The sequence below is a fragment of the Labeo rohita genome, unplaced genomic scaffold, assembly GCF_022985175.1.
Source record: "Labeo rohita strain BAU-BD-2019 unplaced genomic scaffold, IGBB_LRoh.1.0 scaffold_1693, whole genome shotgun sequence".
NCBI lineage: Eukaryota > Metazoa > Chordata > Actinopteri > Cypriniformes > Cyprinidae > Labeo > Labeo rohita.
Window position 1 is genome coordinate 1 of NW_026127883.1, and position 15586 is coordinate 15586.

General features: G+C 35.9%; 1 pseudogene; it reads right to left on the reverse strand.

Moving 5' to 3' along the window:
• Window positions 1-6347: 6347 nt before the first annotated feature.
• Window positions 6348-11843, reverse strand: LOC127158769 (NLR family CARD domain-containing protein 3-like; annotated as a pseudogene).
• Window positions 11844-15586: the final 3743 nt, after the last annotated feature.

The following is a 15586-nucleotide window of genomic DNA, read 5'->3' on the forward strand; positions in this document are numbered from 1 at the left end:
GGACTGAACGGTTATGTTTCACCCTGTCTATATAGAGCAGTGAGCGCATTATTGGCTGAGGAAAGCGCTCTGCTTTTCTCTCACACACGCTAATGTCTTACAATGAGATTAAAATTGGCACACTATATAGTTCATTTTTTCCCAGTTAAAATGACTTAGTTTTCATTGACTAAGGATCACTGATTGCGTTCACGTTCTGATTTCAGCAAATCAGTTTGAGCCAAAGCAAACAACGTGATTAAAATTCATTAACCAATCATCAGATCTTATCGCGTTTCATACTGATATTAGACGTCAATTTAGCAGATAGATAGATAGATAGATAGATAGTATATATAGGATATCTATATATGTATTAGAAAACTATTAATTATTACAAAATTAATCACATTAATTATTACAAAAATGTATTAAACACTGCTTTAGGTTTGTAGGTACAGAAATTAAATAATCAAATAAATTTGCATTTTCTTCACTGTATAAATTAAATATAGATTAATCATTGTTAAAGGAACAAAAGTCAATTAGTTAAGAGCAATGAGAGTTTATTTATTTTATTTTATTTTATTTTATTTTATTTTATTTCATTGTATTGTATTATCATTAAGTCTCAAGTTCTTTTTCATATATACTAGATTAATCCAAACTAAAAACCAAGTGTGAGATTTTTAATATTGCTTTAATGTTCTGTACAACTGGTATTGGCATGATACTAAGTTTGACATTTAATTTTACAGCGATTAGTTACCCCACATTTACAAGATGGTTCATTGGACCTCTTCTCCCAATTTTAAGTAAGTATTCAGAGACTCAGCCTTATGGGTATAACAAGCCTATAGCATTTCTGTACATATACTGGAGCTCAAACCTGGCTTATGTCACCCTACACATTTCATTCACATCTTTTTCTTTCATATCTGTACTATCCTATTATAATAAGGACCTAAAAAAATGAAAACAAGAACTGATACAAAATTTTGAGATGTTTAAAATAACTTGAAAATTTCTCAACGCAAAAGCAGTGATGTAGTGGTGCCTGAAGAAGTGGGTATATGCGTAATTTATAATATATGTTTGTGTGTGTGTGTGTAATTAACACAATCAACATCCAGAAACGTGGCAAGGAGATTGGTAATGTGACATCCATGTGACATCAGGGGTTCAACAGTATACAACACATTGATTAATAGCGATATTTATGTGTTGTGCACACCTAAACTTTTTCTCAGAGCGATATTTTCTTTCACTCGCAATGCGCAGCAGCCAGGAAAGTTGGTTTTATCAAGGAAAACAGAGAAAGTAAGTGTTTATCTTATTTACATAATATATTTTATAAGATAATATTACTTTATAAAGATATTTGTATGCCCTAAACAAGCCTAAACGTTTCTCACAGATTTGAATTGCTATGCAGTGCTGACGCGGAGGTCGCTTTTAACAGGAAAACATAAGTAGTAAGTGTGTTACCTTATTAATAGCAATATTTAAGGATTAATTGTGAATAATTGTGCACTCCTAAACTTTTTCTCAGAGTGATATTTTCTTTAACTTGTGATGTTGAGCACCTAGGAAAGTTGGTTTTATTAAGAAAAACACAGAAAGTAAAGGTTTTATTTCATTTACATTATGTATTATATAAAGATCATATCTTTATTAAGATATTTGTATGCTGTGTGCCTAAACGAGCCTAAATGTTTCTCACAGATTTGCTATGTAATGCTGATGGAGGTCGCTTTTAACAGGGAAACACTAGAAGTAAGTGTTTTATCTCATTTAAAATATGTATTTCATAAGATCATATTGATTTATAGCAATATTTATGTGTTGTGCACTCCTAAACTTTTCTCAGATAGATTGTTATTCTTTCACTCAGGAGATGATGCGCTTGAAGAGTATGAAGCCACCAATACATTAAGTGGGATGAGAAGAGTTTTGTTAGGACACATACCAGAGACATGGGTAAGCCATAATTGCATATTTTAAGATGCTTTTTTTTTTGATTATTAAACAATAATAATAAAGAATCTGATTTCCTTTGGGTTTGCACTGTCATTTATTTATGTGCTGTCCCATTTACATGCATTCATTTTGGTAGGAGGAGTCCAACTTCAATGTGGAGAGAGATCACTACGCACTTGGAATTATGACTTTGTCGCTGACGTTAAAGGACCAATTTTCCAGTAAGACTGACAATATATATGTACATAAATTTACAGTGAATTAAATGCTTTTACTCAAAGTAATTTTTTTTTTTTTTTAAGTTGTATTCTATTGTATTGATTTAAACTGTCAGATTGGCATCTACATTAATGTTAGCCTTTTTGGTTCTTATTCCGAGGTCACTTTAGCCACCCAGATCCAGACTGTATCCAGGTCAAATGGTCACTGCAGGTACCCGGATATAGTCCGTACCCAGCCCAGATGGTGGATCAGAACCTAGAGATGATCTCTACATCCCTGAATGTCAGCGGAGACCAGGACAAATAGATGAGCACCAGAGACTGATCCCATCTGAAGACCTCGTCACCTAGACGGCGGTCCGGACAAGACCACAGGAACCAGATGAGTACTCTGCACAAACTTTGTTGCAATGTAGATTTAAAATTTCGTCTGGCCAGAGGAAAACAGAACTATTTCGACACACTATATCCCTGTTTAAAGGGTTACTCCACCCCAAAATGAAAATTTTGTCATTAATCACTAACCCCCATGTTGTTCCAAACCTGTAAAAGCTTAGTTCGTCTTTAGAACACAAATTAAGATATTTTTGATGCGTTCTGACAGCTTTCTGACCCTCCCATATACAGTAATGTAATTAACACAATCAACGTCCAGAAATGTGGCAAGGAGATCCGTAAAATAATCCATGTGACATGTCTTACAATGCTACGAGAACATACTTTTTGTATGCAAAGAAAACAAAAATAATTAGTCTCCTCTGCATCAGTATCACCTGAATGCAAACAGAGTATTGTTCAAATCAAAGTGTAAATAAATATAGAAGAAATATGGCACAAATGACACAAAACATCAAACGCCATTTTTGTTCAGGTAAAACATTCTAAAATGGCGTTATAGGGTGAGATGTTGAATAAAGTCGTTATTTTTTATTTCTTTGTGTGAATAATGACAATTTTAATTTTGGAGTGGAGTAACCTTTTAATACTGTAAAGCTGCTTTGACACTCTACATTGCAAAAAACATTATATATAAAGGTGACTTGACTATTTGACACTTGTCTCTGACATTTCACCTGATAAATGGATGTGAACTTATCCTGTTTTTTATGTTTTTGTTGTTTTATTTTTCAATTTTACAGGAGCACTTTTGTGATGCTGCAAGTGAGAATGTATATCTTGCTTGGCTGAAAACTGCAGAGAAACACATCTTGTCATGCTGAAAACAAAAAAAATGAGACTATACTCTCTTCAAGGAGGTCCAAACACCATTAGCAAAGACTGCTGTTGTCATTATAAACCTTATGACATTAAGAGTACATAATATGCACCACATTAGAATGTGTATTTTGTGCCTTTGCATTGATTTGCCTTGACATTATGATGTTTTAATTGTTGTAAGAACATGCTTTTACATGTATTGAAAACACTGAATGTGAAGAAATTTTATTGGAAAATTATACGTTTCATTTTGTAAATAAATGTAAATGTGAATTGTTTTGTGTGTTTTTTCCACCTGAACATTGTTGCTGTTGACCAGTTAATCCAACTTTGGTATTTTCATCATCCATTCTGGTGTTAATATTTTACATGTTAAGAGTTTGTTAGTAACACTGTCGGGGTGTTAATAATGTTAACTCTTTCAAAAGTGTTAGTTTAACACTTTACCGCTGGGAAAGTTTACAGGGATTCACCGGTTTAAGAAATTTCTGATCGTACAAACCTGCTTCTTTTTATTTTCAAGGTATTGTTTTAGCTAAAAATGTACCCATTCAAATTAGTAATCAATAATAATGATTATTTTACACTCTGCGCGCCTCCCCTGACATGCTCTTGTGTATTAATAGGCAGAATGGAGTAGGGGGACGGAGCGGGAGTGGGAGCGGGCGCAGGAGCGGGAGCGGGCGCAGGCGCAATCATTGAACGTTTCAAGGGAAGCCGGCGCCACGGTCCTGACCGCATCATCACTGTCTTTACTCTTTGATTTTATGGAATATTTGCATTTATTCACACGCAACTAAAGTAGCTATTCATGTGGTGGACTGTCAGGACACTACTGAATGATGAGCATTTATAAGTAGGTATAGGCAAAGCCGACTGATAAAGCCTGTCGTATCAAGCTCCTATTTGAGTCCTACATTAGTGGCTTGCTATTTGATTTTAGATTTTTTGCTATTTTATTGTTCTCTGTTTAGACCTGTGCCTGCCGCGCATCATTTTCTGGCCCCACTCTGTCTGTCTGGTTTTGATTTGTGTCTACGACGTTCTCGTCTGCGCTCCCCTGCCCGCTGTATTCTCCAGTCCGGAGTCCGCCTCATCGGCTGGTGACCTGCTGCTGCTTTTCTTTTTGTTTGTCAGCAAACGTTCTCAAATTCCTTTTTTTTTTTCATGTATGCAATGTTTTAATAAAGTTGGATTATATGAACCTGTATAGCGTTTTTTTTTACAGTTTCATAGCAGGTTTAATGTTAAAAAGAACAATTAATGATTAAACAGCGTTTAAAAAAAAATAAATCCAAATAAAATAAATAAAAACATAAGATGCAGATTTATAATCTGGCATAAAAATAAATGTTGTCGGAACGTCGTCTCGCAGTTGCTGAATGTCGCGCAACAACGTTGCTACAGCCTTTTCACGTCTTACATTTCTACGTTGCTACAATGTCGCAAGGACGTAGACTGCAACGTTGCCAAAGCAAAAATAGAACGTGGCAGCGACGTTGCCACAACGTAACTGTGTTTGTTGGGTAGTGCCATCTAGTGGTCGCCGATTTTCTTATAGGCTCAGCTGCGTGTGGATCGCGAGCTGTGTGTGTGTGGATTGGGCTAGGCAAAAAGGGCGGAACGAAAGTCTCAAAATTCAAATGAATCAAATAGAATCGATTCAGAAGAGATGTGAATAAATGCACGCATGTGGTGTGATCCACAAATGAACATTTTAATCGCCACATGCACAAACTGTGATAATTTAATTAACTTTAATGCAAATAATAACATTTTTCACATCAGTGTAGTGACGCAAATTTGCGAATTTTTCGAATCGCGTACACGTTAATGAAATGCACTCAGCCTTGTTCATTGGTAGTTGTGTGTGTGGGCGTCGTGAAATGCTGTAAGCTGCGAAAATGAAGTCTCAAAATCCAAATGAACTGAACAAGATTGACTCGAGCAAGACCTCAATAAATGCACGCGTGTCACCTGATCCACAAATGCACGGATTCCTTTTTTCATGAGCAATTTATGATACATTGATGCAGAACAGAACATTTTTATTTGCAATCATGTCTGTATTTGTACAAATCGCTGCACATTCATTTAATCCCCAATTCCACAGACTCAAATTGAAAGGCATTTGTTTGTGGATTGTAAGATACATGCATAAAATTGATCCAGTACATGGATAATTGTGCGTGCATCTATTAATCGTTTTGAGTCTAATATCATCCCATACAATACCATGGTGCAGTGAGTGTTACTACAGTAAATCCATGGTAAATGATGGCGATGTGTAGATTGAAAAGCCTTCTGACTGTGTCGTTGCACACAGCTTTAAACTAGTTTGAATCACAGAGTCATTTGTGTTCATCGCTGAATTCAAGTGTTTCACACTGGATCTCACAGCACTGTTTAGTGCTCGCGTGATGGAGCCATTCACATATCGCGTCTTTTGCGCGTTCAAGTTTGTTATTTCAAATGTCGGCGCGCAGCAGCTGAGCTCATAAGGGAAGGGACGCGCATGCGGTGCAATGCGCTCGGTTTTTCCAGACGCGTCCACGCCGCATCGAGATAATAAATGCGTCTTCTGTAGTGAGCTCACACAGGGCGGCAGTTTGAACTTTTTTAGCGGATAAACCGTTCGTGTGGCGCAATTCAAATGAGTCGCGCTGTTTCGTTCCGCTTTTGGCACATAAAAGTTATATCAAACATTTATCGAACTCCTCATATCGTTTTATCGAGGAAAATTATATCGAGAAAGTTATCGTTATCGAATTATCGCCCAGCCCTATTTCACCATTGTGTTGTTTTGAGCTGAAAAGCATAAAATTGCGCTTCATTTTAGATCTGTTCTCCACTCCGGTCATGACAGCAGATATGGCAATTCATGTCACAGCAAGGGCTCTTCATTCTAATGTGTTTTTAAATGTACAATATAAATTTTAACATCTACCTCCACTATTTCTCAGTCTAGACTGTAGCGTCCGTGTCCGAATGTCCCAGAATGCCGTGCGTTGCTGACGTCACGTTCCCATTCTCTATTGTTCTTTGAATAAAAAAAATAAATAAAATAAAACAAACAAAAAAATAAATAAATAAATAAATAAATGATTACATGTGTGACAAAGCACCTGTTTGTCACATTGTCTGTATTGGAGCTTGGTTCGTTTTGAGAAAAGCACGTGATCTATGACGTCCGAAGCTTGAATAATTTGAAAACCACGTGACTGCTTCAGTATCTGCTTCAAACTAATGCGAATCTCAGTGCCGTTTCCTTTACATTGTATTACATTTTATTAGCACTGGCCTGTACACACACGCACCTCATCCACTCTCTGTTCCCGCTCTTTACCTGTTGATTCTGGTTGCTTGTTAACCAAGTTGGCAAAAGTGTTTCAGTAGTACCTTGAGCAAACTTTAAACTTATTTATTGTATATTGTGGATACAATGTGTGATTGTAAATACAGTGTGTTTTTTATATATATTTATTTTCCTATTTGTTTTTGCTTTGGTACTTTGGTATAATTTTGTGCACACCTGTATTCTTCACTGTGGATTGTCTGGATTATTGGCACTGTAAATAAGTTTACACCCTGCACGAAAGTAGTGATGCCGAAGTGAAGCGTTGTGAACTTTCAACACAATCGTATCGGAAAAAGGTTCATTACTCGAAGCTTTTCAAAACGGGATGTTGTGGTCATCTAGTGGTTATAAAAATGAATAACACCTTCCAAAATGCTGTGTTACCATTACAGCTGCTGTTTCACATCTGGTTTTATGAATGTTTCTTTGTTTTATTTTATTGTATATAAATAATGGTCATTGTCAAAGTCATTCTTTTGTGTCGGTGTATAGCACTAAAATAAATAAAATAAATGAAACATAAATTAATAAATTAAATCTATGATCTGTTTATTTCTTTAGTCCTTAGACTGTTACTTCATGGCCAAAGTAAATTTTTGAGCTCAATTTTTAAATTACGATTAAAAATAAATAAATAAACAATACTAACACATTAAAATATAATATAATGTAAAGGAAACGGCACTGAGGTTCACTTCGTTTGAACCAGATACTGAAGCAGTCACATGGTTTTCAGGTAAATGAAGCTTCGGACGTCATACATCACGTGCTTTTCTCAAAATAAATCAAGCTCCGATACAGTGCTTCAATGTGAAATGTGTCGTTTTTTTTATGCAAGCCTCTGAGCTTCCGTGTTGAATGTAACATCACTACATGAAAGTGCTGTCTGAGTGAGCCATTGTTTTTTTGTTTGTTTTTTTGTTGTTTTGTTTAGTTTTATGTATTTTCATGGACTCAAGTCCAATATTTGTAGTATCAGAGAGTCACAACCCTGTTCCTGAAGGCACCTCAACTTTAGACATTTTGGATGAATCTCTCTTATCAAACACACTTGATTCAGCTCATCAGGTCATTAGTAGAGCACTCTATGATGTTAGCTCAGTGTGTCACATAAGAAACACCTCAAAATATACAGAAACATGGTAGAGAAACAAAGGCCTACTGTATACAATAAAGTCAATAAAACAAAGACACTGTAAAATACTCACTCAGCCTTTCTAGATGCTTTGATCACTGGCAGCAGCCTCAGGAGACATTCGTCTGATCGATCATATTTACTCAGGTTAAACTCATCCAGCTCTTCTTCTGAGTTCAACAGCACAAACACCAGAGCCGACCACTGAGCAGCAGACAGTTTGACTCCGGAGAGACTACGGTAACTTGTTCTGCTCAGGTATGTTTGGACTTCCTGCTCTAGTGAACGATCATTCAGTTCATTCAGACAGTGGAACAGGTTGATGGATTTCTCTGGAGAGCGATTCTTCCTGATCTTCTGTTTAATGTATTTAGCTGTTTCCTGATTGATATCAGAGCTGCTTACTGTCTTTCTCAGGAGGCCTTGTAAGAGAGTCTGATTAGACTCTAGTGAGAGACCGAGAAGGAACCGGAGGAAAAGATCCCAGTGTCCGTTCTCACTCTGTAAGGCCTTGTCCACTTCTCCCTTCAGTAAACTGGTCATTGGTGACCTGAACACATTCATCTGTCCTGTGTTTTGTTCAGAAAAGGACAGCAGCTTGAATAAAGCAGCAAGAAACTCCTGAATACTCAGATGAACAAAGCTGTACACCTTCCCCAGCTGCAGTCCAAACTCCTGTCTGAAGATCTGGGTACAAACTCCTGAGTACACTGACACTTCTCTGACATCAATGCCGCTCTCTTTCAGGTCCTTCTCATAGAAGATCAGGTTCCCTTTTTCCAGCTGTTCAAAAGCCAGTTTTCCTAGAGACAGAATAGTCTTTCTAGCCTGATCAGGATCGATTTCATATTTCCCATCATACTTCTGTGTCTTCAGTTTGGTCTGAAAGATCAGGAAGTGTGTGAACATTTGTGTGAGAGTCTTGGGAATCTCTGCACTCTCTGCTTTACCCATCATCCTCTCTAGAACAGTGGCTGAAATCCAGCAGAAGACTGGTATGTGACACATGATGAACAGACTTCTTGATGATCGGATGTGTGTGACGACTCTATCAGCCAGACTCTGATCGTTTATTCTCTTCCTGAAATATTCGTCCTTCTGAGGGTCGTTGAATCCTCGTACCTCTGTGACCTGGTCGACACACTCAGGAGGGATCTGATTGGCTGCTGCTGGTCGAGAGGTGATCCAGAGGAGAGCAGAAGGAAGTAGATTCCCCTTGATGAGGTTGGTCAGCAGCACATCCACTGAGGCTGATTCTGTTACATCAGACAAGCTCCGATTGTTTTGGAAATCTAGACGTAGTCGACACTCATCCAGACCATCAAATATGAACATGACTTTGTAATCATCATAATCTGCTGACTTAAATTCTTTGGTTTCTGTGTGAAGGTGATTTAGAAGATCCACAAGACTGAGATTTTTCTGTATCAAATTCAGCTCCCTGAAAGGAAGTGGAAATATGAAATGAACATCCTGATTGGCTTTTCCTTCAGCCCAGTCCAGGATGAACTTCTGCACAGAGACTGTTTTTCCAATTCCAGCGACTCCTTTAGTCAGCACAGTCCTGATGGGTTTGTCTTGTCCAGGTGAGGGTTTAAATATGTCATTGCAGTTGATTGGTGTTTCCTGTGTCTCTGGTCTCCTGGACACTGTCTCAATCTGTCTCACCTCATGTTCATTATTGATCTCTCCACTCCCTCCCTCTGTGATGTAGAGCTCTGTGTAGATCTCATTCAGACGTGTTGAGTCTCCATGATTGGACATTCCTTCACTGATTCTCTGATATTTGTCCTGTAGTCTGGATTTGAGCTTTTGTTGATACACAGGCATCAGTTCTGAGCAAAGGAAACAATTGTTGTTATTGGCAGGAACAATATTTTAGAAAGGTATTTATAGTTTGATAGATATTAGAATGTGTCATGACATTCATCAACATTACTAACTGAAGACAGAAGGTTCATAATAAAAACACAGGCTATAATCTGCTGATCCAGAGCTCTTACTGGTCTGTAGTGTGTTAGCGAGGTCTGTCTGGTTCATCTTCCTCAGGATGATCAGTGTGATCTTCAGAAGCCCCTCTCTGACTCTGTTATGACCCTCATCATCATAATGGTCTCTTTCAGAGCATTCTGGGTAATCTGGACTCAGTAGTCTCTTAAAACTTTAACTCAGAAATTATTTTGTGCTCAAGCTCCTGAAATCATAGTGAATATTCAAACAATAAACCTCCATTCCATCACAGAGAGGTTGAACCAAAGGATCAATACACAAGTGTTAAGGCATGAACACTAATAAACATCACTGAATTATATCACACTAATAACTTTAACTGTATGCTCAAACATCAGCGTCTACAGATACTGAGGTTAAAAGAGGGAGTTTGACTGGATTGTCTGTTTGCTAGATTGATGTTCATCTTTGTGCAGCAGTCAGGTTACATATGGATTCATCTTCTCTACTTTAGTGGTCATTGATCTGCTTTATAGTGGCCTACAAATGATCTTACATGGGTAGGAAAGTAAATATGACTATTACAGAGAGGATTTCACAGATTTCTCCATTTCTTAATACTTTTACCCAGAGGGTTATTGTGTTGGGACACACACACACAACCAACCTTGAAAATGGAGTCTAAGTTCTTCTTTGCTGTATGTGATTCTGGTCCTTCATGTTTTTGACTGTAGTTAAACAAATATTGAATATTTTTGTAAATATGTATTAAATTAATGTAAATTATTTATTTATACACATCAGCAAATTAAATTAATATATTTTATGGTATTTGGTAATATAAAAAAAATGTAAACTAAACATCACCTCAGATCAGCAGATGATTCTCCTGAGCTGAATTCAAGTGGATGACCCATTGACCGGTCACTCTTCATGGACACACAGCTGGGTTCAGGAGATTCATTCTGCCACAGACTAAAATATAACAGCAATAAAAACTGTTTCAGAAAATCTCACACTGCTCTGACAGAAACACCTTTTACTGTTTCAACCTCTCTTAAATGTTCATCTTTCACTTGAGGAGTCTTTTGTGACTTGAGAGTTAAAAGATTAAATTTCTATAAATAAAAGGAATCTGCCACATGTGCCCTTTTCATTCAAGCATTATAGAATAAAAAAGACCAATACACACATATAGATGAAGACAGAAACAGAAACATCCAGCAGTAACAGGGACACCTGATGACAATGTCTATAATACACTACACCTACAGTATATATGACACTCATAATATCTCATATGGACTCAACAGAAGAGTCTTCATCTCTACAGAGATCTGAAAGATCCATCAGTTGTTTTTTCCTCACAGACACATTGATGTGTTCAGGTGAATCTGATTCACCCCCTGAATCAGACTATAAATGAAAATGCTATTGTAGTATGCATTTATTGTTTCTGAGCATTGAAAAATGTGAAACATTTCAAGTTCTCTCACCTCTTGACTGTCTTTATCTTTGTTTCATGTTCTTCAGAGAGATTCATTCTGGAGGTCATGGTTTCATCTAAAAACAGATACAGATGTTGATCCACAGAGTGAGTTATGAATCATCTCAGCATTTAATTTTCTCAAATCCACCTCTGTCTCATCAGTCAGTCCACAGTAATGACCTGCACACATGAAAAACAATTTCATCCTGACATTATTCACACACAATCAAATTATTCACAAACAAAATAATAACAAATTCAGACAAGCACTGTGTTAAAATGAAAGTAAATGTGGAGTTTGACAATTACAGGATCTGTGTTTTCTCTCCTAATGTCATTTAAACCACTTTCAAATTATATGGTACTAAATGTTGTACTTCACTTTAAACCAGTCAGGATTGATTTTGACTATCAAATATGATGTGAAATCTTGGTACTCACTGTGTTTTTCTCTCTTAATGTAGTTTACTTCCTCGTGTGACAAAAACAGATCCTGCTTATAATAGTTTCACTTTCATGTGTCACGTGACAAGGAGGAGTTTGAGTCTCTTAATATTATATTTCATTCTTTGTTATTTAAAGTTATAACACTTGAATATACTTTCCTCACAGGTTTACTCTGAGTGTTATTTACCTGAATAATTAAAAGCAGCTCTCTGTAACATCAAACTTATGTCTCTCTGTCAACTTCCTCAACACTTGCTCCCCCTACAGGATATGAGTGGAACATTTTAACAGTGTCCAGAATAACAAACATGCTTTAGAAATACAGTTACTGCAGACAGAGAAAAACTAGTGTTAAAAAGTGTCAAAAGCCCAACTAAAGCAAACGATTATCTCCACAATAGTGACTTCAAACGCTATTATTTTCAATAAAACTTCAACATCGAAACCTCTGTTAATTCTCAATGATACATTTTGTGTGAAATAAATAAAGTCAGACTGGTTTGTAATGAGTGAAGATGATGAGATCTAGAGAGATCTGTTAGTGTTTAATGTTCTGTTGCTGATGTTTGATTTGTTCATTTATACAGTGAATGTGTTTGATCATAATAATTTAGGAAACACCTGTAAAATAACAGTGTTTTCAGTTTATTTCAGCTTATAATAAAGAGATTTTTAATTGCCAGTCATTTGACCATTAAATATAACCCAGCACTATATGTGAAATATGGACAAACCCAGCAACTAGGTTAATTTGACCCAGTTAACTGTTTAACTAAACCTTCTGGGCAGATTTATTGAACTCAACCGTTGTTTAAAAAAATTGTTGTTGTAAATGAAAAAGCTATAATTATTAGAGGCATCAGCTAATAAAAAGGTGAACATTAACCATAAGCAATTTGAAATTGTTTGTAAATGTCAAAGTGTCTAAGTTGTTTACGTGAAGCATTGTAAAAAACACAACATATTAATCAGTGCTTTCTGAGCTTCTAATAGGCAGTTATAATTAATAGTTAGCATGTGGCAATGATATTGTGTAGCTAATATATTAAGATTTGTCACAGCTGTCAGTGTAGTTGCACGTTGTTGTAACTTTCCCAACACACTGTTCCATAACACAACATTGATTTAAAAACTTGCCATAACATTACAGAATTGTATTCTTATGGATTAACAAAGAACACCTGTCAGTAGTTGGGCATATCTCCTTTTTATTTAAGTAAATAGTTTAAAAATCTATTTATCTATATATATTTTTTTTTTTTCATTTAATTCAATTTAATTCAAGTTTAGTTACTTTTCACGATACAAATCATTGCAAAACAGCTCTACAGAAAATTAAAGTTTCTACAGTATATTTAGTAGTGGCTTACCAGTGTTGACTATGTCAAGTTGATGTACATATGGCAGAGATGAATGGTAAAAATCAGTTAATCACATAATCAAACAGACAATGAACACTATTAACAGTAATGAATTATATGTTGCAATCAACATATAGCAGAATTCAGTAGTGCTGTATGTTGTTTCTGGGTTTGGCATCATCTGAGGTCCTCTGAGGGGTTTGCATCATCTCTTCTTAAGTTTTCTGGATCCAGACTGAAGCTTGTGTCAATCCCGTGTCAGAAACAGAGGCACAAATAGGGACATAATTAGCGTAGCTGCTGTTCAAGCAAGCAAAAATGATTTGTTTAACCCAAGCTAAAGAGTGCACTATTTGAATGCTTGGCTAAAGAGATGTGTCTTTAATCTAGATTTAAACAGAGAGTGTGTGTCTGAACTCTGAACATTATCAGGAAGGCTGTTCCAGAGTTTGGGAGCCAAATGTGAAAAAGCTCTACCTCTTTTAGTGGACTTTGCTATCATAGGTACTACCAAAAGCCCAGAGTTTTGTGACCTTAGGGAGTGTGATGGATTGTAGCGTGATAGAAGACTAGTTAGGTATGCAGGAGCTAAACTGTTAAGGGCCTTATAGGTAAGAAGTACTATTTTGTAGCTGATCCGGAGTCTAATAAGTAGCCAGTGCAGAGACTGTAAAATTGGGGTAATATGATCATATTTTCTTGACCTGGTAAGGACTCCAGCAGCTGCATTTTGGACTTTAATTGTAGCTTATTTAATTGTTAGCTGTAGCTTGTTAATTGAAGATTATTATTATATTATTATTATATTCTTAAATACATATACACTGCTGCCTAAAAGTTTGGGATCAGTAAGATTTTTAATGGTTTTTAAAGACGTTTCTATGCTAATCAAGGCTGAATTTATTTGATCAAAAATACAGAAAAAAAAACCAGTAATATTGTGAAATATTATTTCAATTTAAAATTTTCTATGTGAATATATTTTAAAATAATTCTAAATTTACAGCATCATTACTCCAGTCTTCAGTGTCAAATGATCCTTCAGAAATCACTCTAATATGCTGATTTATTATCAATGTTGAAAACAGTTATGCCACTTAATATTTTTTTGGAACCTGTGATACTTTTTGGGGGGATTCTTTGATCAATAAAAGATTAAAAACAGCATTTATTTAAAATATAATGGTTTTCTAACAATATACACTACTGTTCAAAAGTTTAGGGTCAGTAAATTGTATTATTTCTTTTTTTGAAAGAAAGTAATACTTTTATTCACCAAGGATGTGTTAAAATAATAAGAAAGAGATTTAAATTACGTTAGAAAATATTTATTTAAATTTCTTTTAAACTTGTTATTCATCAAAGAAACCTGGAAAAAAAAAAAAATCACAGGTTCCAAAAAAACAAAAAATCTGTCAGCACAACTGTTTCCATCATTGATAATTCTAATAATAAATCAGCATATTATAATGATTTCTGAAGGATCATGTGACACCTACAGTTTTTCTCAATCGATTTGACACATTTCTCCAAACTCAAGTCACTGTTCTCAAAACAGTTAACACAGTGAGCTGAACACTTTGTAATTGTCCTAAACAGACTGTACGTTTTCATTAATTTCACACAAATTACAATTCATGCAAAACATGAATGCACATTTCTCAAAACAATGTGCACAAAACTCTAAAGTGTTTTCAAAACAGTTAGTGCAACCAACCAATACTTTAAAACATCTGAAAATGTGCCTTGATCTCCTCGTGAAGCTAAAACTCAAGGAGTTCTCACAACACATGCCATGCAACAAAACAATAAACTTTCTAATCTGACAGGAAGATCTGGAAGAAAGACCATTCATTCATCTGCCCCTTCACCCATCCTTAAGCCCCCTCCTTGCCCCCTGGGCATATGGTCCAGGTCACTAAAAAGTGACTTAGAAGTGTTGGGAGACACTTGCATAATGCATTTACCCTTTCTTCAAAATCCATGATCATAACCTTTTCATGTTTGGTATCATTTTTATTGTCTCATTGCGGTTGGAAATATGATCTCAGTCCCACGTCAGCAGAACAGACCAAAATAAAGATCTCAAATCTGAGGAGATCTGTTCCACTGGTGTGGGTCGTGTCTCTGATAAGGTCTTTACCAGATGTAACTCTTTTACCCCAGGCTTTCAGGTCACTTCCTGTTCCAGCAAAGTCCTATGGAGTCTTTATTATGCTAAATTTATGATTGTTTTGTTATGATTTGGGTATTTAAAAAGGATTGGCGAAACAATCAGGGAAGCATCTGTAAGCAGAACTTCCCACACAATTGCTGTGTGTCTCTCTATTTTCCAGGTATGCTGACTCTTTGAAATTATTTCTTATTTTATGTTTTATGCTGATCAATTGTGTAACTAAATGTTAATCCATTTCTTTAACTGATTGATTTAATTTACTATTTTTGTTT